We start from the raw sequence: 23,943 nt of genomic DNA on the forward strand, positions 1-23,943 counted from the left end.
TTGTGGATGGCCCCAACCAATAAGCTTTTTGCCTGGATGGAATAAAAACGGAAAGAAGGAGGTGTGTTTGTTTTGCTGAGCTCCACTCGTCCTAAATGGGTGTGCCTTTTGCCTTCACTTTTGATATTGGTCTCTGGGTCTCCAGTTTTTAGCTTTCCAATGCAGTCCCACACTGGGAATTGTCCTGTGGGCTTCCACCTTGGACTGGTACTACATTCTTAATCTCTCTTGTTCTAAGCCTTTTATCTTCTTGGGCTGAGCAGTTATGGCACCTTCCACCTCTTCAGCATGCAGTGGCCATTGTACACTCTTCTGATGCTCATCCTGTAAGCTCATTTAATAAATACCCTTGCATAATTATATGTATATTTTCTTTTGATTCTGTTCCTCTAGAGAATCCTGTCTAATATGGCTGAGCATGGACTGGTCCTGCCATTCAAGTTCAACTCAGAGTAAACACATTGAGGGTCTACTGTGCATTCTTCTCTCCTCTTCTTATTAACTACAATTGATTTGCAATTTATATTTGGGAAAGTCTGAAGCTGCAATGAGAAAAGTCACTGAAATGGTCTCAGTACTGGGTCTGAGGCAAGTGCAAGAGTACAGGCAAGTCAAGAGGCAGAGGAGGACTTATAAATCTGTGCTTGAAAACATCTTCCTTATTTATTCAATTTGTTTTATATTACTTCAGTTGGCTGGGGTGTTCAGTAATGTGGGATGTTCACATTAGTTTCTGGACAATCAAGGTTGTAACATTTACAGTCTTATCCACTTGAGCATGAAATAGCAGCCCATTCTATCAGGGAAAATGCATCATTTCATTCAAGCATGAATTTGAATCATCAACACTTGAAGATAGTTGTGCCACAGGCAGTTTACTTTTGAGTGGTCCCAGCTTGCTGCCATGTTCTGTTTTGTACAGCAGACCTTCCTATTCTTTCTTCTTTGTGCTGTGTGAGAGGGTTTGGAGACGTGGCCTCGTTGGTCACACAGTGATTTTCAAATGCCTCCTGCCTGCAAGCCTAGCCTACTTAGCTTCCCTAAATACATGATCATAATAAAGAATACTAACTTATTCAACATTATTTATTCACCTTTTACTATGGACTGGACCCCTGTGTTAGGCGTTATAAGAAATACGATGTGTGATAGGAACATACAATGAATGCTTAAGCAAGTTCTATTACAGCAAAAGACACGTTACTATTGGTCCCTCCAACGATGCTCCTTCTTGCTTTGAGCACACTCATCCCATCATTCTTGCCACTTTCTGAAGCCGTTCTGGAGCTCCTCTTTCCTGAGTGTCTTAAGTTGTGCTGCTGTGGCTGCTTTGATGTATTGAATCAACTCAAGACATTTTTCTTGCATGATCTTTTTGACTTTGAGGAAGAGCCAGAAGACACATGGTGCTGGATCTCGTGAACAGGGGGACAAAGACACACTGTAATGTTTTAACGGGGCTGCCTTTCCATGGGGGGCACTTCGCTACAGTAATCAGCAGATTCTGATCACACTTTTAAAGACACTCAAGAAAGAGAACCTCCAGAACTGCTTCAGGAAGTGGGAAGAACAATGGGATAAGTCTGTTTGAGGCACGGGAGAACATTTTGAAGGTGGTTAATGGTGATGTGACTTTGACTGTAATAAAATTTTAAAATTTAAGCATTCACTATTTATTCTGGTCATACTTTGTATAAGTATGACCCTGTTCTTAACCTTAAGGAAAATACAGTGGTAAGAGAAAGAACCCCAAGAATAAGGTTTAATATGGCTGTGATATATAGGGCAGTGCCTATTTTGGCTATTTTTAAATGTTCTCTGATTTTGTAGATACAAACTGGGTGTTGAATGATTCAGTTCTGTCCTGAAGAGGCAGGAGGCACCTCCCACCTTGCACATGAATGCATTTATCAACTCAGAGGCTCCCTGAATCCCATTATTTAGACTTTTTGTGGAGCTTCCAATGCATACCCTGAATGATTAAATCACTGGCCATTGGTGATTAATTCTGTCTCTATTATCTCCCTTCCCTCCAGGTTGAAGGTTGCAGGTGAAAGTTCCAAGCATCTGATCAAAGCTTTCTTAGTCTTTCTGGCAGCCAGTTCCAGTCTTGTAGTTGTCTAGGGGTCCCAAGCCACCAGTAATGTCACTGTCATATGAAAGAGACTAGTCACTCTAGAGATCCAAGAGCTTTAAGAGTTGTGCATCAGTAACAAGCAATAAAGACTAAATATTATTTTAAATAACAGTGATCATAAAGAAATTATATGGAAATTATATGGAATAAGATCCTAACCATTTTTGAAAGACCTCATAATGCAATATGATACAATGACAAAGAATTTAGGATCTTCCTGCCCTGTGTCTCACTGTTAGGGAAGATATCGTAGCCACTCTGCCTCTTCATTGATAACCTCAGTCCTGAATGGAACAAGATCAATTCTCCCAGACAGAAGATCAGCATTCTCAGATCTCTTATAGCATAGGGGTTTCTGGCCGTCCAGTCTTGCTTTGTTCGCCTGACTGCTCAGTCTTTACAGAGTTTAACTCTGTTGCCATGTTTTTATTGTTGTTTCCGGAAACCACAATAAGATGAGGAGATTACTGCTTGATACTTACAATCCTGTCATCTGTCACACTATGAGAGATAAAAAGTGCCACCAGTGTATCCAGAAAGTCATTTTTCAGTAGCCATAGGTGACAAGAATTACACTGCTTTACCAGGACATCTTGATGTGGCATATCATAAATATTCAGGGTCTGTAGATTTGTAAAAGATATAATTCCTCTTTTCTTGTATGGCACAGCTTCAAGGTCAGATTCTGGATGACTCAGAAATAGAAACAAAGGATTCCTACACATAAGAAAATTGGAACAGTTAGAGAGTAGGCAGAAAGAGCGTGAGGAAGTAAACACTGAAAAGTGAGGTGGGGCTTGGTTTGGAGATCTTGGGGAAGTGTGTCTGTCACCTTCACATCTGGGAAAATGGAGCCCTGGCTCTGGACCTCCAGCTGTGCCTTGCCCAGAACACCAAGGGGACCTGCCTGGAGTCCACATTGCTGCTTCTAGACCAGTGATGGCGAGCGTTTGAGGTGCAGGCTTGGCTTGACCTGGTGTCAGGTTCGTGTGCTGCTGTTCTGTGCTTATGGTGAACAAATCTCCTAATGTGGCCAAATGTGCAGAGTTGCTCCAGCCATGCCGCTGTACCCAACCTCCTACTACTCAGACCAGGGCAAACTGGGCCCCTGGTCTGACTCCATAGCTCAAAGAGGCTCCAATCTTTGGAGCACCTTCCTTCCTTCTTCCTTCTTTCCCTCCCTCTTTCTTGCTTGCTTCCATTTTGCTTTTTTTGGTTAGATAAGGTCTTGCTATGTAGTTAAGGCTGACCTTGAACTCGTGGTGATCCTTCTGCCTCGACTTCCCAAAGGCTGGGATTTCAGGTGTGCACCACCATGTGCAGGTTACAGTGACTTCCTCAAGGCTTTCTGATTTCTCCTTTGATGCTTGGTACTGGGCTGGATATAGGTCCTGGTGTTCATCCCTCCATCCTACCCAGGGCAATCACCCATCTGCTACTGCTCCTCATGTGGGCTCCACCAGACACCTCAGAAGCTCTGAGTCTCACTTAAGACACTAGCCTGGGCCTAAATTGAACTGCAACCTGAGGAGAGGATAGCTCCTGCTGACTTACTAGTACAAGGAGTATAAAAATACTATGACAAATGATGAAAAATTTAAAAATTTAAAAAATTATGGCAGGAAAAGACCATTGCCCTTAATCACCCTCAAAATGTTCCCCCTCACTTCAGACACCCTGTCCCATCATTCTTGCCATTTTCTGGAGCAGTTCTGAAGTCCTGTTTTGTGAGTGTCTTTCCTAGGTGGGATCATTAATATGGTTGGTGCCACTGCTGAGTTTCCTCCAACAGAAAGGCAGCCTCATAAAACACTGGATCTGACACCATATTACCTGTGACTCTTCCCCAGAGTCAAAATGGTCAAATGTCTTGTTCAAATTTGGATATATTCCCAACAGCATTTCTTCTAACTCTGTAGTCTCCCATACCCGAGAGGAAGACTCAGATTCCATAAAGAGCAGAAACTGAGCGGGAGAGGGAAGTGCTGGTCATATAACTCCTCTGTCTGCTTTGCTGTAGACAGCATCATGTCCTCCATGGATGGCACAGACAGTGGCCTGCTGGGGCCCTAGCCACAGACAGGAGGGTGAGATGCTTGCATGGTGCTGAGGGTAACAGGTCATGGCTTGGAAACAAATTGTGTGTCACCTCTGGTAGAAGCTAAGAGGAGGGGAGCCTCTGGCAATAAAGCTGAATTTCCAGCACATTCTGCATTCTGTTCGGTAGTGAATGATTGCCCTTCACCACCAAGAGCCTTTGTTGTTTCTGTCCTAAGGAAGGGCGCATGGAAGGGAAAAGAATACATGTCAGAATGGAGGGCACCAACACTAAGGACAATCACTACTCCATTTACAGGCACACGGAATCCATTATCTGGCTTAATGCTAATGACAGAGTTTGAGGTGGTCCTCTTATTATTTCCATTTCATAGCAAGGGACAATGACCAGCTGGTGATGTGATTTTCTCCAGATAATTAGTGGGTGGTGAATCTAGGACTGGAATGCAGATCCATCCAGTTTGTGACCCATGGGTCACCATTCTATGGTAGGTTGAGGGTGATACATGCTAGGGGAAGCCCTGGGGGCTTGGGGCCTTGTTGCCCTTCAGGATAGGCTCCTTTGACCTTTTTAAAAAGCCTTGAAGGGCTCTGTGTGACTGATTCTCATTCCTAGTTAGCAGCTCTGGAGTAAACACACTTCAGTGGCTCCTAGAAGCGGGTATTGACCTTCAGAAAGATAAAAATAGACTATAGGTGGTTCTTTTCAGCCAAGCACCTACAGACCATGCTCAGGTGGAAAACCAATGGCATCGGTCACGTGCGACTTGGAAAAATGGAGATGACGTGGGAGCTGTCTCACAGGTCGCAGCCACACTGACACATAGCCAGCCCCCTTGTGACTGGTCACCACGATCATACTGATTTGCAAACTACATTGTGTTGGTCTTGTTGTTCCCCTCCCTTTCTCTTCCTTCTCTTTCCCACCACTGGGGCTTGACCCCAGGATCTCACACATACTAGACAAGTGCTCTGTTACTAAGATATACCCCAGCCCTATTGTAGCAGAAAATGCTCCCCAGCCAGATGGTTAGTTGCCCAGGTAACAGTTCCTGTCCCAGTTCCTGTTACTACTGTCTCCTAGAAACAGCCAGTCACTGTGCTGCATAGCTGGTGCATAAGAACCAATCACAGACAGCCAAGTACTCTGCTTCTTCCTTGCAACTCCATAGAAATCTCCCTCCCTTAGCCTTTGGGGACAGATATTTTGAGACTGATCCTACTCAGTGTCCACTGATGTAAATAAGTCTGCCTCCAAATCCTGGGTGTTTCTGTTTGCCTTTGTACTATGGCACATTTCTTTTTAATATAATTGTTTATATATATATATTTAAAGGAGGCTTTTAAAAATTATTTGGGGGCCATATTGTTAGGGATTGAACCCAGAGTCTTTGCCTTAAGCTACATCTGCAATTTTAAAAAATTTTTTACTTTGAGAGAAGGCCTCACTAAATCATTAAGTTGTCTATGCTGGACTCCAACCTGCGATCCTCCCGCCTCAGTCTCCCAGAGTGCTGGGATTATAAGCATGCACCATCACACCCAGCTATGGAGGCTTTTTAAAAAATAGAGTTTTATGGAGGCTTAGAAGAATCCTCAAAATATGGCATGAGAAAGAAGTAAAACAAGAGTGAGAATGAAACAGACCCAACTTAGTCAAATGTGAACAGAGATGAACTTGGAAACTCGTGGTGAAGCCCCAGCGTCCTCTAACTTCGTCCTGGGCTCGCTGTGTTTAGTAGTTTTTGCTTAGAACAAAATTAACTTGGTTGGTCCTGGAGACCCCCCTCTCCCCTCATGGGTGGTTCTTGATTCCTGTTCAGAGGCAGACAGGTCTAGATGGGTTCCTGGAAGAAGATAACAAGATTCCAATTGTTTATATTGTTTTGAGGCATAAATGAGAGGACCTATGTAAACTCCAGCAGAGCCCTGCAGGATCCAAGAAAGGGTTATAATATGCTTCTTTTCCTCTCTCCTTCATTCTGCCTTTGGCCTTTTCACAGTTATGGGGCTTGAAACAAGAGCCTTTGCACTGAACTACATTCCAGCCCATTTTATGTGCTTATTTTTAATTTTGAGACAAGGTTTCATTAAGTAACTAAATTTCCCAGGCTGGCCTTAAATTTACCACCTTCCTGTGTCTGCCTCCCAGAGTGCTGGGATTATAGGCAAGGACCACCATGAGCAAATTCAAGTTTTTTTTTTCTTTCTTGAAAAATGATTTCATCAATTTGATTTTTCTCTTAGAGTTGGTTGAATGTGAAACTACTTTCTTAGGAGAGTGCATTAGAACAAAAATATTCCCCTGGGGGTTAGGTGGTAGGGGTGGGATGGTCTTGAATTCTAAGGCATTGGACCCAGTTCCTGATGGACATGAGAACCCCGGGTGGATCTTGGTGATGCTTAAAGGGCAGGCTTGGGGGCACCCAAATGAGAAGTGAGAGAGCGGAGAAAAAAGAGAGAATAGAGAGAAGAAGGGAGAGGGGAAAGGGGAGAGACAGGCTGTACAGGATCAGATGAGACATCTATTTTTTTCTTTCTTTTTTTTTTGCGGGACTGGGGATTGAACTCACGACCTCGCGCTTGCCAGGCTGAGCTAAATCCCCAGCCCATGAGACATCTATTTTTCCCAGAAGCTTCTCTGCTTACTCTGGAGGTTAAGAGACCAATTAAGCAAGTCTTTCTCAAACTCTGGACAGGCACTGAGGACTGGGAACTTTTCTGCCCTCTCAGAAACTACTTGCAGGACCCTAGGATCTAAGAAAATGGAAAGGCTTCTTTGAGACAGACCCTCTTTCTTTCAGGGACCAGGTTACCAGGAGCCTGGCAAGAATTTGGGCTTCTCTTTTCTGTTCCCCCCTCTGCCTTCCTTTCTCCTTGCATCTGTTCCCCACCTCCCACACCACCTTTCACCTGCACATCGCTTCTGGTTTCCCCTCCTTCTGGTTTCCTCCTCCTCCTCCTCCTGTTCCTTCTTCTTACTTATTGCTGCTGAGGTAGAAATGCATGTTAATTTCTGTTATTCTGGAAACCATTATTTGGTTAATGTTTTTCTTTTACTGAACAAGTCAGCCTCCAGAGTAGCTGGGATTGATGCAATACAGATACAGTAGATAAAATATAAAGATATTATAAGTCCCAACCTGTTAGATGTCTGATACGCCAAGTTCGTGTTCTTTAAAAATTGAAGAATGAATTGTAGGAACAATGGAGGTTAAGAGTAGGAAGGTAATTATTGAGAAAGAGAGAGAGAGAGAGTGAAAGAGAGAGAGAGCGCTCCTGAGATTCAAGAAGGGACCTTAATGGGGCTGAGGACCCCACTTTACTGGGATATTTTATAGCATTAATGCCTATGTTGGTAAAACATGGATTACAGCTATGATTAACCAATAAGGACACAATTGTAGTCACTTAGGTAATAGCAATTCAAGTGAGAAACAAGTTATGTAACAAGGGTGCCCGGAAAGAACAAAGACTTTTTCTAGAAAATGATGGGTCTGGAAGTCTTGGTCACTCACTGGGATGCCCTTCTAGGCTTCATTAGGCCTGGTATTTGCACTTTAAGGAAGTACACAGGCCTGGACATTTCATATTTATCTTGAGGACTCATCTCCAACAGATGCGTCTCCAGCCATGGTTAAGATATGTTTAACCTTTGTCCTGGCCTTTATGTGGGCCTATCCCTATCTGCGGCCTATATGTTTCTACCTAGCTTAGCTGTCCATGATAGGATTACAAGCATGTGCCACAGTGTCTGGCTCTTAAAAAAATGAAATCAGAATGGTCATAATGTTTTGCCTCTTGCTTTTTCATTCAGAATATGATTACTGTGGTACTGAAAATTACCCCACATCTTAGCAGTTTAGAACAATAAATGTTTGTCACATCACAGAGTCTGGGATTAGGAATAACCAAGAGTGGCTTACCCGGTGGTTGTGGTTTTGGTTCTCTCAGGCGGTGGAATCCACGTATTGGATGAGCTGCCATCTTCTGAAGCCATGGCTGGGGCAGAAGGATTTGCTTCCAAGATGGCCGCCCCTCATGATGGATAAGTGGAGGCTTAGCTCCTTGTCATGTGACATTTTTCCAGCATGGCAGCTGGCTTTTGCCAGAGCAAGTGACATAGGAGATAGGAGGAGCAAGGCAAAAACTACACTATATCTTTTCAAACATTTTTGAGGTATTATAAAGTCTATTTCTAGATTTTGTTTTGTTATTTCAAAGTACAACATGGTCACTGTGTGTTCCCTTCCCTCTCACGTTCTGCAGTTACTACTCTCCTTTTTGTCTCTACACATTTCCCTATACTGGACATTTCATATAAGTGGAATCATGTATCTAACTCCCTCCAGTTAGTAAAACATTTTCAAGGGTTATTTGTGTGTCATATACTGAGATTTTCTTTTCATTGCTGATAGGCATCCAATTTCATGGATATACCACATTTTGTTTATCTAGTTAGTGGCTGATGGGCAATTGAATTATTTACATTTTGGCTAATAAGACTATTCTGCAATGAACATTTATGAACAAATTTTGTGTGGAACTTTGCTTTTATTTGTCTTGGGCTATATATACATAGGAGTGAAATTTCTGAGTCATGTTGTACTTCTATAATTAACATTTTGAAGAACTATTTGAATGTTTTCCAAAAGCAATTGTACGTTTTTATATTCCTCATCAACTTTTATACGTCTTCACCAATACTCATTCTAAACACAGCCATCCTAGTGCTGTGGAGTAATATCTTGTGATTTTGATTTGTACTTCTTAATAACTAATAATATTGAATCAACTCTAATGTGCCTGTTGGTCATTGGAACATATTCTTTTGAGCAATGTTTATTTAATTCATTGCCCACCTAAAAATTGGGTTGCCTTTTTGTTATAGAGTTTTTTGGTTCTTTATATATTTTGGGTATGAGTTCCTATTAGATATGTGATTAATATTTTGTCCCATTCAGTGTGTTGTCTTTGGACTGCCTGGTGGCATTGTTTGTATTAGGGAAATTCCCAATTTTGATGTATGCTAAGCCATACCACACGGGCAATACAAAGCCTTTTCCCATATTTTAATTGTTAGAGTGAATCACAAGTCTGGCCCACACTCAAGGAGTAAAGTTTTCCTGTTACTGAGACACAGTACCCTCTACTCACAACATAAAGGAGGAGAGGTTTAATTTAATTGATGGTTTCAGAGAATTCAGCCCATGGTGAGCTGGCTCCAAGGCAAAGACATCATGGCAGAAGGGTGTCATGGAACAAAGCCACTCAACTGGTAGTGTTTGGGAAACAGAGAGCAAAGAAATATCCAGAGAAGAAGAGAGAGGTATCAGATACAGCATAGTGTACTAAGTTCACATCTCCATGGCTCACCCAGACACATCCACAAGTATTGTCTGCCACACCCCAGAGTGCATCTCAAAGCAAATCAAGTCAAAACTCCACTCTAACTGCCAGAGGAAAAGTCTTTCTCACTTCCTTAAGAAACAGTTGTGGCAACCCCTCCACCCCTAATGTTAAATCTACCAAACTAAAAATTAAGTGTGCAATCAGTATTTTAACTGTGTGGACTCTGTTGTATAGCAGGCTGTGGAACTTTCTCATCTCGCATAACTGAACTCTTTGCCGCCACAAAACCAGTTCTGCTTCCCTCTCCTACAACCCCCGCCAACCACTCTTCTGCTTCCTGCTTCTGTAGAGTAACTGGAGTCAAGAACGGTCCTGTGCCCCATTTATTACTTCATTTATCATAATGCCCCCCATGTTCTTCCACATGGTAGTATATGGCCACATTTCTTCTTTTTTTAAGAAGCTGGATTATGTTCCATTGCACGGATGCACCATAGTTTTTGTATCCATTTGTTATTGATGCATATTTGCATTGTTTCCCCTTCACAGCTCTTGTGACTAGTGCTGAAATGCACACGGGAGTGCCAATGATGCTTCGAGACCACGTTTTCAATTCTTTTCGATGACTATCCACAAATAGAAACGTGGAATCACGTGGCTACCCAGTAAGGTAACTGTCTAAGGAGGATGTGGCATCAAATTGCAACATGATGATGGAAAGATTTCTTAGGTCTTTATTCCTCAGTTTTGTTAGTTGTAAAATGGGGATGATATATGTTTATGGTACCATGCTATGCATTCATGAAAGGATACAGGTTCTGCAAAATCATGCACTAAAGTTAATAGGACCAAATGGGAAAATAGGTTTGGGCAAAGCACACAAAGCCTATAGAATCTTATAATCAGAGTGGTAATAAAATCAGTGCCAATCTTTACAAAAGTATTGGTGTGGTTCTGCACAGGTATTGATGCCCAGAATATGCACATTGTACAGCAAATCCTTTGCAGACTTGGACTTGGACTCCTCTTTCAAGTTATAGATTGTATTATTCAGCTTTTGGTTCTTTAGAACATGACACCCAACACTACAATTTAAAAGAGAGGTTTGTTTGGCTCAGAGTTTCAGGTGATTCAGTCCATGGTCAACTTGCTCCAAGGTAGAAGCATCGTGACAGAAGGATGCGGTTTAGAAAAGCTGCTTGCTTAGTTTTTTTTTTTTTTTTTTTTTTTTTGGTCTTTTTCATTTTTATCGGTACCAGGGATCGAACTCATGACTGCCTTCTTACAAGGCAGGCGCTTATGCCACTGAGCTAAATTCCCAGCCCCGCTTGCTTAGTTTATGGCAGCAGGAAGCAGAGCAGAGGAAGAGGGCCAGAAAGGAAGGGTCAAGTGATCATATATAGCACCCAAGGTTATGCCTCCTCCATGGCCCACCCAGACATACCCACTGAATATGAGCTAATTCTTACAAAGAATCAGGCACTATTATTGACTTCACAAGATCGTGACAATTACGTGGCATGTTGAATACAAAAAACCTTAAGCATGATGCTGGGCAAAGAGTTCAGTGTTCAAAAAGTTAGTTATTTTGATTACGAATATATTTGCCTAACCAATTTCCCCTGTTTCCTTGCTCCATGTAGAACAATAACCTGTCAAAGAACTTACGTTTTTGATGATCCAATTCTTTCCATTCAGAACATTTTTCAATTGTTTTCAGGCTTTGAGTTCTTAGGACTGGTTAAATGAAAGAGTTTACAAGTATAAATTCACCTACAGAGTGCATTCATGTGTAGCATAGTGTGGTTTAAAGAATAGAAATGTTTTCTGCCATCAAAGGAAAAAAAAAGTACAGTGATAAAATACATCCTTTAGCTTCTAATGTACATCCTGAGTTCGGAAGAGATGTTTATGTTCTGTCTGTCCCCTTTTACTTTCAGAGTAACTTTTGAGGCCGGAGATACCTTTGAAATCATTAAAGCTTCTGTTATTTCTTGTATTTTCTCAGGGAGTTGTGGGCACTAACAACCCCCGTTTTACAGGAACATTTTGACATATAAAACCAAGTGTGTCACTTTGGTTAACCCTGAGCTATAATTTCAAGAAGATAGTGTTTGCCTTTCCTCAAACTCATTAATTATTAGAGATTGTGTCTCTTTCATTAAGTTTATTAGGTTTTAATTAGCTATCATTTGTGTCATAATAGCCAGTTCATTGATACTTTGAATAAACTACTATATTTTAGATACTGTATATTTTTCTAAGCCTCTCTTTTGAATTATTTTGCTAACAAAAACCACAATAAAAAAACAACACATAAGATTGTGCCAAGACGTTGTGAGTCACTTCTGGGGCTCAAACGTTGCCTACTTTAAATTTCGCTCCCTTATCAAACATGTGTGCAGTTAGGACTTTTAAATTGTCACTTGACTAAAAGTGTGATTACAGTAATTAGCACCAGGTGGCGCTAAAGGACTGAATTTGGAACTAGACATCGGTTCCCTCACCAGCGCACTAAAGAGCAACAGTCTTTATTTAAGGGCCGTTTTAAAGGAAGGAAGGGCAAGCATTGCTCTTACTGTGCCCTCTTACCGTCTGATGCTAAGGACTGCCCCTGTCAGATCCTCCCAGGGCTCCCTGCTCTGGAGACTTGACCCCCCTGGTGTGGATGGATCACATGGAGACTACTGAGGTCTCCAGTGGCAAAAGAAACATTCACGGTTTTTCAAAGCGGAAATGAGACAAACCTCACGTGAAATTGCTTTTTGGAACGGCTTCAGTCTTGCTGTCGCCATGGCAGGTGTGCAGAAAGGCAGACTGGATAAAAACAGCGAGCGAAGGAGACAGACATCCCCAGACACACCTTGGCTCTGGGGCAGACGGTGTAAAAGTAATTTCCACAGGCGTGGATTTTATTATTTATTATAATTCCCCTTCCACAGGAGTTTCCAGTGCACTCATAAGTGTTTTCCTCTAGTGCTGTTACCAAGAGAATAAAATCTCAAAACAGACACCATAGATTTAACAATGGAAATAAAAGCCTTCCACTGGCCCTAAGGAGATTGAAGTGGGAAGAGCAGGAGATAAGGTAAAAAGCCCTGCTACAAGAAAATGCAAACCCCAGGAGCCTGATGCCTGGAAGCCACCGAAAGGGAAATAAGCCAGGAAGGAGCATAAAATAAACTTAGGAGGCGAAAGCATGGGGAGCCTGGTTGTGGGGCAGAATTACTGGACCATCAAAAGGGGGTCAAGGGAGGTGGCACCTGCATGGGCTGGTTAAAAAAGCATCTTCAGATTCCATCATCAGCTTTCTGTTTTTGGAAAGTCAAGTCTACTAAAAATATAGGCCAACAGTCAAGCATCACGCTGATGAATTGATTTTTAGGAATCTCTTGGAAAATGGGCATGGGTGCTCTCTTAGTGGAGCAGATTACAATCCAAGGGCTATTTTGGATACAAGCTGGGAGCCCAGTAGCTGCCCCTGTATCTGAAGTTCACTACCATGGTTTGCTTGATTTGAACCAGGCTCCCACACTCAGTGTGCTGTCACCGCCAAGCCCTGTTGGCAGCTTCCTCCGGCTGTCAGAGGCAGGTGGAGTGTGGAACCTTCTGGATGAGCCCAAATACATACAGTAGCAGCAAGAGCCAGGCTGCTGGCTCAGAAGGAATCACCTTACTGCTTTGCCTCTGCTCCATTCCCTCCTGGCTTCTGGGTCCTCTGCTGCCAGTCCTTTTGTGGTCATAACTTGAGGGCTGGGAAGTTCCTCGGGCACCAGGGAGCCGCTTTGCCTCCTAAGTCTTCTATATTTGTCCCATTTGTTCCAGTATTCTCTCTTGAAACATTTTACTGTGAGTCAAAAATTTACTCAAACCAAAAGAGCAGTGGAATCTAACCAGGAATATTGTAAAGAGTAACTCCTCTTTCATTGACAGTCCTTTGCAAATCCAGCTTTCCTGAGAGCTGACTCTAACAGTAGAAATGTGACTGAGACACTTCTCTTTCTGCAAAAAGCCAACGATTCTGCAGAAAAGCGTACATGTTATTAGGTTGTCTTTCATCCAAGCCCTTAAAAGGATCTATACACACGCCATCATAGAAATGGAAGCTTGAGCTAGGATTAGGATGGGAAACCATTTGGAAAAATGAATATGATATCTGAAGACTAACGCATGGGTGTAGGCATTATCGTGGATTTATGTGGTGGTTTCAGAGACGTGCCGGGTAGGAGGCATCCCCTGTGTGTGTTGCCATCAGCTGGTCTCTCTGAACCTGTACTGCCCAGGAAGCTGGGTGTGGAACTTGTGTTCCAGAAAAGACAAGGGTTCCAGGCTTTGTGTGTGTCTCTGTCTGGGTGAAGCCAGTGCTGAGAAGTATATTTTTAAATTCTCTTTCTTTTCAAAGGCTACTTCTTCGTGTCTATGGGCTCTCTGACAAAGATCTTGATCCTTCTGAAAACTTCTGAGTGTACTTCAGGAAAGATGGACACAACTATCTGAATTAATATTATACTGCAAACTTCCTCTATCTGGGAGGAGATCTGGGGCTAGAAATTGAGTAGGTCCGTGCCTAGAACTCTCATGAAGTTACACCTCCTGTTTGACCCTTCAGAGTCCCCTGAGCAGTGGCTCATGCTGTTCTCAGAGTATGGCACAGGCAGCCTTGCCCATTTGGGATTAAAAGGTACTTGGGGGTCTGGGTTGGTGGCATGTGCCTGTAATTCCAGCACTCTGGGAGGCTGAGGCAAGAGGATGTCAAATTTGTGTCCAGGCTAGTTGATTTAGCAACTTGGGGCGACTCTGCCTCAAAATTAAAAAATAAAAAGGGCTGGGGATATAGCTTAGTGTAAGGCCATGGGTTACTCAGTGCTGGAGGGGAAAAAAAGGAGACTTCTAAGATATTGAAGGGGGTCCCTATGATGTAAAACAGTGCTCTACAGTGATACTTAGGTAGCTTGTGTCTACTCACTATTCTGTTAATACTTTAAGTCTTAAATGCAACGCACTCCCAGTTTGAGCGCCTCTGTGCACGCTGTGCCCGTGCTGCCTAACGCTGGCTCGCGGATCAGCTGTTTGTATTTTAATGAACGTATTTACAGCGGCAGAGCGGGTATCACTGATGCGTTTTTCTCCTTCCTTCCCTGGAAGCTTTTAGGGAGTCAGAAAATTTGAACTAATAAGAGATAATGTTTTATGGAGTCCCTCAGCGCCTCTCTTAACATGTAGTCAGAGGAGTTCATTGAAATAAATGCTCCGGTTGAATTTTTAACAACGGCTGCATAAATATGTGGCCATTTATAACCTCTATGCCCGTGGGAGGCAGAAAAATGATCTGTGTAATTAACCCCTTGATTGATCTGGTCTTTCAGTTGTCAGGGTGGAGAGTAGCACTTCCTGTACAGAGCAGGAGATACCCATAAAGCTCTAGGTAGAATGTGTGTGTGTGTGTGTGTGTGTGTGTGTGTGTGTGTGTGTGTGATTTGTTTTAGACACTAAGTAAACAGTCATTTACAGTAATTTTTTGGCTATTGGGAATCGAACTGAGGACTTTTACACTAAGCTGTATCCTCAACCCTTTTAAATGTTTCATCCATTTATTTATTTTTTGAGACCGGGTCTTACTGGGTTTTCCAGGCTGGGTTTGAACTTGCAATCCTTCTGCTCCCGCCTCCTAGAGTACTCGGATTACAGCCATGCAATCCCATGCCTGGCTCACAGAATTCGTGAGCCATTCTATCTTTCTAAATTTCTCAGTCTACACTGGGAGATCAAAGATTTGAGACCTGGGCTCTCACATCGATTACTTTGCTGTTTCCTTTTTAATTATAATTTTCTTAGTGCATGTTTGCAGTGCGTAATGTTTATGTACCTTAGCTGGTCCAGGCACACCCACATCTCAATTCCTTTTCTCATCCCCTTTCTCCTCCCCTTTCTTCCTGTCCTCCATCTCTTAATCCCCTCCCCATCTGAGAAAGGTCTACCTCTCTACTTCCTAGTATCTATCTTTTATTTGGCTCTTTAGCTATACTTTGAGTTTCTCATATAGGAGAAACCATGTGATATTAAAGCGTGTGTGTCTGATTTTATTTCCCTTCACATTATGGCCTCAAGGTGTGTTTTTTCCCTACAACGACTGAAGTGTATCTTTCTTTATGGTAGAGTAGTACTCCATTCCCACTGGTTACTCTGACTCGGTCAGTGTGGCGAGTGGAATTTGGAGATGGCTTCCTTTTAGATCACATTTTGTTGCTGTAACAAAATACCTGACTGGGTGGTTTATAAAGAACCGAAGTTTATTTGGCCCGAAATCAAGAGCAGGTGCCAGTATGGGTTCGGTAGAGGGCACCACAGGGTGAGACACAGCAATTGTTGCAGCTGGGTGTGTCTTCCTTGTGTAAAAAAGTCACACAGCAGTCTAATAACTTATCTAATCCTAATTACCTTCCCCACACTCCCCTCCAGATATCATGTACATAGGAACTACAGATTGAATTGCTAACACATGAACTTTTAGGGGGACACATCCTTAGCAAATCCCTAAATTCCTTCCTCTTTTTTTTTATTTTAAAGAGATTATGACAAAACAGAACATAACAAAGCATATCATAATAGAACAATGTAAGCAACACAGTATTTCATCATAGGACAACCCGTAATTAACAATAACTACCATAATGTCTCTTTCTTTGAAATAGTTGAGCATAACTTCATATACAATAGTATCAAGCATAACAAAATAGTATAAAACCATTAAAGAGAATGAAAGTATTACAGTGCATTCAGAACCAAATTAACAGAAAATGAACAATGGCTACTATACTATCTCATTTTCCATAGAAAATTTGTTTATACCATCACATATAGTACAATCCAATAAGATACAACACGATAGAACCAATGGAAACAAGAGCAAAAGCATAGTAGGACTTCAGAGTAAGATGATATTAAATCAGCACTGGCTATTAGAATGACTTGTTTTCTTCAAAATAGTTGTTCATACCATCACAGGTAATAAAATCAAACAAACCAGGATAAACCCATTCCAACTAATGAATGCAATCATTATAAGGCTTCAAAGCAATGTAATGGGGAATCATGATTACCATAAACTCTTATGTACTCTTACCATTTCTTTTTTTTTTTTTTTTGTCTTTTTCATTTTTATCGGTACCAGGGATCAAACTCACTACTGCCTGCTTGCTTGCAAGGCAGGCACTTATGCTGCTGAGCTAAATCCCCAACCCCCTCTTACCATTTCTCATACTAGGGAGACTATACAGTATTTATACATGTGAGTTTGATTTATTTCGCTTCTGAGTATGGTCTCAAGTTGCGCCATTTATTAATAAATATCTCAATGTGTTCTTTATAGTGAGTAGTACTCCATTGTATAAAAATACCACAACTTTTTTATCCATTCCTCAGTTGATGGACACTTGGGTTTCCAAGATCTGGTTCTTATTACAAATTGTACTGCTATAAACATGGGTGCACACATATCATTGTGGTATGATGTTTTTATTTCTTTTGGGAATATGCCTAGAAGTGGAATAGCTGGGTCAAATGGGACTTCCAATCCCATTTTTGAGGAATGGGCTTTTTGAGGAATCTCCAGACTGACCTCCACAGTGGTTGCACCAGTCTATACTCTCACCAACAGTGCAGGAGAGTTAATTCCTGCCTATTGATGTACATAATTTGTGTAATTCCCTTCTTTCAAGGATGAGCAGGGCCCAGTGGGACACCAGTCTCTTGGGAATGTAATGAATCATCATTTATACATTCTCTTATGTTATACTTTTTTAATAATGGGTTCATCTTAGTAGAATGGAGAGAATTAAAGCTAGACAGACCTGCCAACCTCAAAGAATCAAATTCCCACTTCATGGAGAAAGTCAGATGGATGGGTAGCCTCTAAGATCTGAGAATGGTTCTTTCCAAGACCAGCAAAAAAAGGGAGTTATCTGTCTTACAATCACTGCAAGAAACTGAATTTCCCCAAGTACCAGTGGACTTGGAAGGGGACCCTAAGCCTCAGGTGAAATCACAGCCCAAGCAGCTCCTCGGTTTCAACCAAGGAGCTCCTGGTGAGACTCTGAGCAGCTTGTGCCCAACTCCTGAGCCATGGAGACTGTAAGGTAATATACAGTGATTGGCCATCATGGTGAAGGCTTTAGTTAAAAATTTATTACAGTAAAAGTCACATTACCACGAATTCCTCTCCCTTGCTTTGAACACACTGATCCCACCATTCTTGCCACTTTCTGAAGCAGTTCTGGAAGTTGTTAGTGAGTGTGTTTAGGAGATATAATAAGAAAATACAGTAAAAGCTGCTGCTGACTGTCACCCAGTGGGAAAGGAGATTCATAAACACGTGACGGTGTATCCTCATCCGCTTCATTCACTGAGTCTGGCACCATGTGACTTCTAGCTCTTCCTCAAAATCAAAATAACCATAAAAGGTCAGCACAACTAAAGACAGAAAAGATGCAGCAAGATCAATGGGATAAGTCCACGTGCAGTGAAGGGGAGCATTTCAGAGGGATTAATGGCAATGTCTTTCACTGTAATACTTAAACCTTAAACACGTGCTGTATATTTGAATCATGCCTCTTTATGCTTGTTGCTCTGTTCCACAAAGATAGAAAACCAACACACCAGGCTTGAGTTGGGACCTAAGAATTTGCATTTGTAAGGAGATGCTGAGGCTGTTGGTCTGGGTCAACCTCTGGGAACCACAATTTTACTTAGCCCTCCCTTGGTGGCTGATTTTATCAGTGATATCTATCACGAATGGACACTTCCTTTATGCTTCTGGATCAGAACAAGGCTGACCAGCGGGGGTTTAGTAGCATACTTTAAGCCATTAATAAAAGTAAACTCAATGGTTTGAACCTTTTATAAATTAATGTAAGTGTGATTAACAAAAATAAACTCAAAATTGAGCATTAGGAAAAGTATTTGGGAATCAGAGCTTAGGCTAAAAGGATGGAAAAACAACACACTGTAAAATGGGGTGTGAACCCAGCATGCAAAACATGTAAATCTGGGTGGCAAGAAAGAGAAACGTTAATACCCATCCTCCTTTTGTGAATCAAACCCCATCTGTACTGTTTGTGGATCATCTTCACGTCATGAATAGGCCTCATTTAAAAATGTAGCAAGAGGACTTCCGGGAGAACATGGCAGACAGGTAACAACAGCTACGGAGGCTCTCTGAGATTGCTAGCTTAGAAATTAGGAATGATGTGGTGTGAGGAGTCTTAAACGGGAGATATACCCTGCCGACCCAAGAACAACTAAGCTGAGAGAAACCAACTGGAAATGCAATCCCGATGCTATAACAGGAACAGATAAAATCTCAGTGCCGAAGCTGAAACCCACACCTCTGGAAGCCACTATTTGAATTTCCTGCTGCTGCAGCTGCATCCCAATCAGCACAGCAGGGAGAGAGACGCAAAAGCTCTGAGAATGGGAATCGGCAAACCGAGTTGAGAGCAGGACTGGCGGGGAGCCCTGCATTGACTTGCGGTGAGTGAGAGGAACGTGGGCCCTTTCATAGACGAGGAGGCTCAAACAGAGGACATTCTGGGACCGGGCAGACTAGCTGGAACAGGACGCCACAGTGACTTTAGTCACATGTTCCCCTCTCAAGCGGGATTGGTGGGGAGCACTTGGCCTGGTGACACCACGGAGTAAGATCCAGTAGGCTAGCCCAAACCAGGTCCCAGCACCTGGCAGTGCACCCTAGCAGTGAATCCTTCAGTAGGTTGACCTGGAGGGGTGGGCCAAGCATAGGCTGCCCAAGTCTGTGTCTTCCTAGTACACTGCAGTGGGCAGGAGCAGCTAGCTGATGGATTCAAACAAACTGTAACAGACAAAGAGAAAAAAAAACTGGGCCTCCTATATACACTTGTATGGAAGAAACAAAAAGTATGGGAAGAGGGAGCAATAAGAAAGGGTCCTCAGTCCCCAAACCTGAGAACACTGATCCAGGAAAGGTAAATGCAAAGGAGAATGAGGACAGAAAACATGCAATATCAGACACAGCACCAAAAGACATAAAGCGATATCTCCGGAGCCTCATAGATGAGTTCAAAAGTGAAGTAATTAATGAAATAAAGCAAGAAATAAGTAGAATAGTTAGAGAAATGCTAAGCACCGCCCATGGAAAAACAGATGGTGGAATGGAAGTACAGAAAAAAAGAGGAGAATTGTTTGATGGAGAAAATAGAGAAAACGTAGAATACATGAAGCAGGTTCAAAGAGATTACCAGGAAACTAAAAACTCTATTGAAAACTGGCATATCAGCTTGAAAGAAACTAAGGATAGATTATCTGAACTGGAGGACAGATTTGTAATGTGGGAGCATGAAATGAAACACTTCTTAAAAGTAACAAGAAAACAAACAGCAATAATACAAAGGCTAGAAGATGATAAGAGGATCTGTAACTTAAGAATTAAGAACATAAAAGAAGAGGTAGGGACACAAACAAATGAACTACAAAAACTATTCACAGAAATACCCAGGAGAATTTCTCTAATTTAGCCAAAGGTAAAGATACTCAGATGTATGAGGCATACAGACCCCAATCATCTACAACCCAAACAGAGCTACGCCCAGGCATATAATAATCAAAATTCCAGAAATCCAATATAAGAACAGAATATTAGGGGCTGGGGATTTTCGCTCAGCGGCATAAGCACCTACCCTGCAAGCAGGCAGTTGTGAGTTCGATCCTTGGTACCGATAAAAAAGGAAAAAGACAAAAAAAAAAAAAAAAGAACAGAATATTAAAAGCCATTAGAGACAAGAAACAGATCACTTACAAGGGAACACCCATCAGAATTACAGCAGACTTCTCGGCACAAACCATCAAATCACGAAGAGTGTGGGGGGAAATAACTCAAGCTTTGAAAGATAATAGCCTCCAGCCAAGATTGATATATCCTGCACAATTGTCCCTAGAAATTGATGGAAAAACAAGGTGCTTCCAGGATAAAGAGGAACCAGGGGAATTTGCAACCACCAGTTCAACTCTACAGAGAATACTGCAGGATATTCTAACAAAAATACCAAGATTCCAGAAACAGTGGAAGAGAGGCCACAATGAATGGAGCAGAAAGCAAAATGAAGAAGACAAACTGACAACTAATGACAGAAAAAGAGCTAAAAACAGAAATGAGGCAGAGAAGATTGGATGGTAGGAATAGCTATTTTGGAGAAAACAAGACATCATAATAGCTAGTGCTGATTTAGTATCATCTTGCTTTGAAGTCCCATCAAGCTTTTGTTCTTCTGTCTCCATCGGTCTTAAAACATGTTGTGTTTTATTGGATTTTATTATATGTGATAATATAAACAAAAACTTTTGTAGACAAGGAGATAATACAGAAACCATTGTTCATTTTTTGTTAGTTGATTCTAAATACCCTGTAATACCGTCATTCTCTTGAATGGTTTTACATTGTCTTGATATGTTTGATGCTACAGTATACGAAGTTATACTCAAAGATCTCAAGGAAAGAGACACTATGGTAACTATTTTTATGTCGGAATTATCTTGTGGTGAAACACTATTTTGCTTAAATGGTTATGTTTTGACCTGCACTGTTTTGTTGTCATGCCCTCTTTTATCTCAATCTCCTTTTTTTATTATTTACTTTTTCATTTTTATCCTTTTAATTAAGGGAAAAATAAATAAAAAATAGCAGGATATATTATAGTAACCCACTTTGATTTCCTATTAACTTGATTTGAAGCCCTGTGTTGCTCTCACCATCTTGTTTTGACTGATTTTCCTCTATTCTGTTTTGCTTGATAGAACCAAGTTCGAAAGTATAGGCAACAACTATGAAGATAATAAGATTCATTATGACGCTCATTCTGGCTGACTATTATCTTCTTTTGAAGTCCTCTAATGTCTCCAGTGCTTTGGTTTTATTGGTTTTGTTCTTTACTATTTTGTTCAATTTTATTATAACTGATGATATGGGCAATTCTTTTTAAGATAGCAAGAGGCATTATGGTAACTATTGTTGATCACCTTGTATTTTGCTTTTACATTATGTATTATTTCCATCCTTTTGATTTGACTGACTCTGTCTTGTTATGTCACATTTGGTTTTACTCTTCAAAAAAAGTAATAAGAACAGTGGGAGTAATAAAACCCAAAATGTGTAATTGTCATTGTATAAAAGAGAGGAAAAGAAAGTGCTCTAAAAGACATAACTGCATGTCTATTTAAGTATATAAAATAGGTAACCATATTACTGAGTTTTATTGGATCACTGAATAGAACTGTTTGCAGTCTCACTGTTTGAATGTCCGCTCTGTATGCTTTAATTTTGTAACTTGAACAACTATTTCTAAGATGACAATATGTAATCTATTAACTAGTGATTTCCTACTGTTTATTTTTTCTGAAATTCTGTATAACTTGTACCCTTTTTCTGCTTTTTTTCTTTTTTCTCCTTAAATAAAATTTTAAAAAAACAGAAAAAATGCAGCAAATTTTGTAACACCACAAAAGTTTTCTGATGTTGACTGTTACAGACAATGTGAAAGATGCAATACCACTATTATTCTCCAAAACATTGGCAGCTTCTCTGGCTTTGCTGAATGTGTATGATGATCAACATTGCTTCATTCATGATCAGAAAAAGTGGATCCTAGGTTTCTAATTCTGAGTCACCATCTTTGACCTCCTTTCCAGCACTCTCTGGGATCAAATTCTGCTCTGTATCTGTTTCTCTCTCCTTTTTTATCTCCTTGTCTTGCTTGTTTGTGTCGAGCAATTTTCAAAGGACATTCTAGTCCATCCAGGTTTTCCTCACAGGACAAAGCCGTGAGAGTCTTGCTTAATCCTGAGGCATTTTCCTCCTCTCTTAGTAATCTCAGTCCCTCCGGGTGTAATACATGCTCACTGCTGTGACTCTATTAGCCAGACCATCTGGATTGTTGTTTTTTATTTAATACTGTACCTATCATGCACTATGATGGTTCTGATCTCTTCAGATGCTTCTATGTGTATTAAGATATTTTTATAACCATATCAAGAAATATCAAACTTCATTTTGACACTATTTTGAATATTTTTTGTTCTAATGACTGCCTCACTCAAATCTGCTGGAGTAGGACTCGCGCTTGAGTGAGTCAGTGTGTGTGTGTGTGTGTGTGTGTGTGTGTGTGTGTATGTGTAGCAGGGGGGGAGCTATGAGGAAAAGCAGGGTAACTAAATCACTGGGGTGGGAGAAAGTTCTGAGCACTGCTGCGGAGGTATTTGTATTTCTGGGACACAGATTGCATCCTTTCATTCAGAACTAAAGGTAGTCTACCTGGCTAGGATATTTGCTCAGCCCCTTTGTAATGGCGACTTTATTTTATAAGTTTCTTTTAGAGACACAGAGATCCTTCTCGGCAGCTCAGACCCCCAGGTACTGTAAGAGTCTCCAGGCTTTCATCCCACGGCAGCCCTTGGGCTTCATGCTGTTTCATTGGGAAATGATGTTTTCCATGCACCAGCTGTCTTCCCAGAGCCTTGTGGCTCGAGATGCTAGATTAGTAGTTAAACATTTTCTTGTTTAAGAGAAAGGAGTGAGACAGGAGAGAGGAAAGGAAGAAGCATTCAGTATGCAACTTTCTTTCATTTTAACTTTCACTGCCTTTCCCTATTAGTAAAGCTTTAAGAAATAATAAAAACTTCATCTGGGACATCTTATGGGCAGTAAGAAATCACATATAGTTACTCCTTAATATCCACAGAGGATTGGCTCCAGGACCCCCACGGATACAAAAATCCATGAATGCTTAAATCCCTGGTAGAAAATGACAGTATTTACACCTGATGTATACACATTGTCCTACATACTGGCAATCATCTCTAACCTATTTATAATACTGAATACAACATAAATAACTACTCTACTATAATATTTAGTAAACAGTGACAAAGAAAAATCCTGTATGTGTTCAGTAAGATGTTTTTTTTTTTTAAAAAGTGTTTTCCACATGAGATTGGCTGAATGTGTAGATACAGAGCCCATGGATATGGAGCCCGGCCCTCTAAACTTGTCGGACATGTGGATGATTCTTCTACATACACCCTGTAAAGCGCGGGGGTATTTTTGTGTCACTCTGTTTTGTCAGTTAGAAAATGGAGGTCCTGGGGACTTGTCAGTTTCCAGATTGGTGATGGGGACACTGGTGCAAGCTGCCAGTCTTTAGGTAGATGTGCACCTAATTTTGGCAGGAGTAAAATCCAAGTCCTGGATTTCTGAATTTCATTGTGAATATCACCAGGATGAAATATCAGGATGAAAGACTTATGTTGGTATGTATGGCTTATGAAATCTCAATTCTGTTTCTATCCTGTAGCAATTTTTGGTCCTTAATAAT

The sequence above is a fragment of the Cavia porcellus genome, unplaced genomic scaffold, assembly GCF_034190915.1.
Source record: "Cavia porcellus strain 051 isolate PalLab524CR breed Dunkin Hartley unplaced genomic scaffold, mCavPor4.1 scaffold_23, whole genome shotgun sequence".
Classification (NCBI taxonomy): Eukaryota; Metazoa; Chordata; class Mammalia; order Rodentia; family Caviidae; genus Cavia; species Cavia porcellus.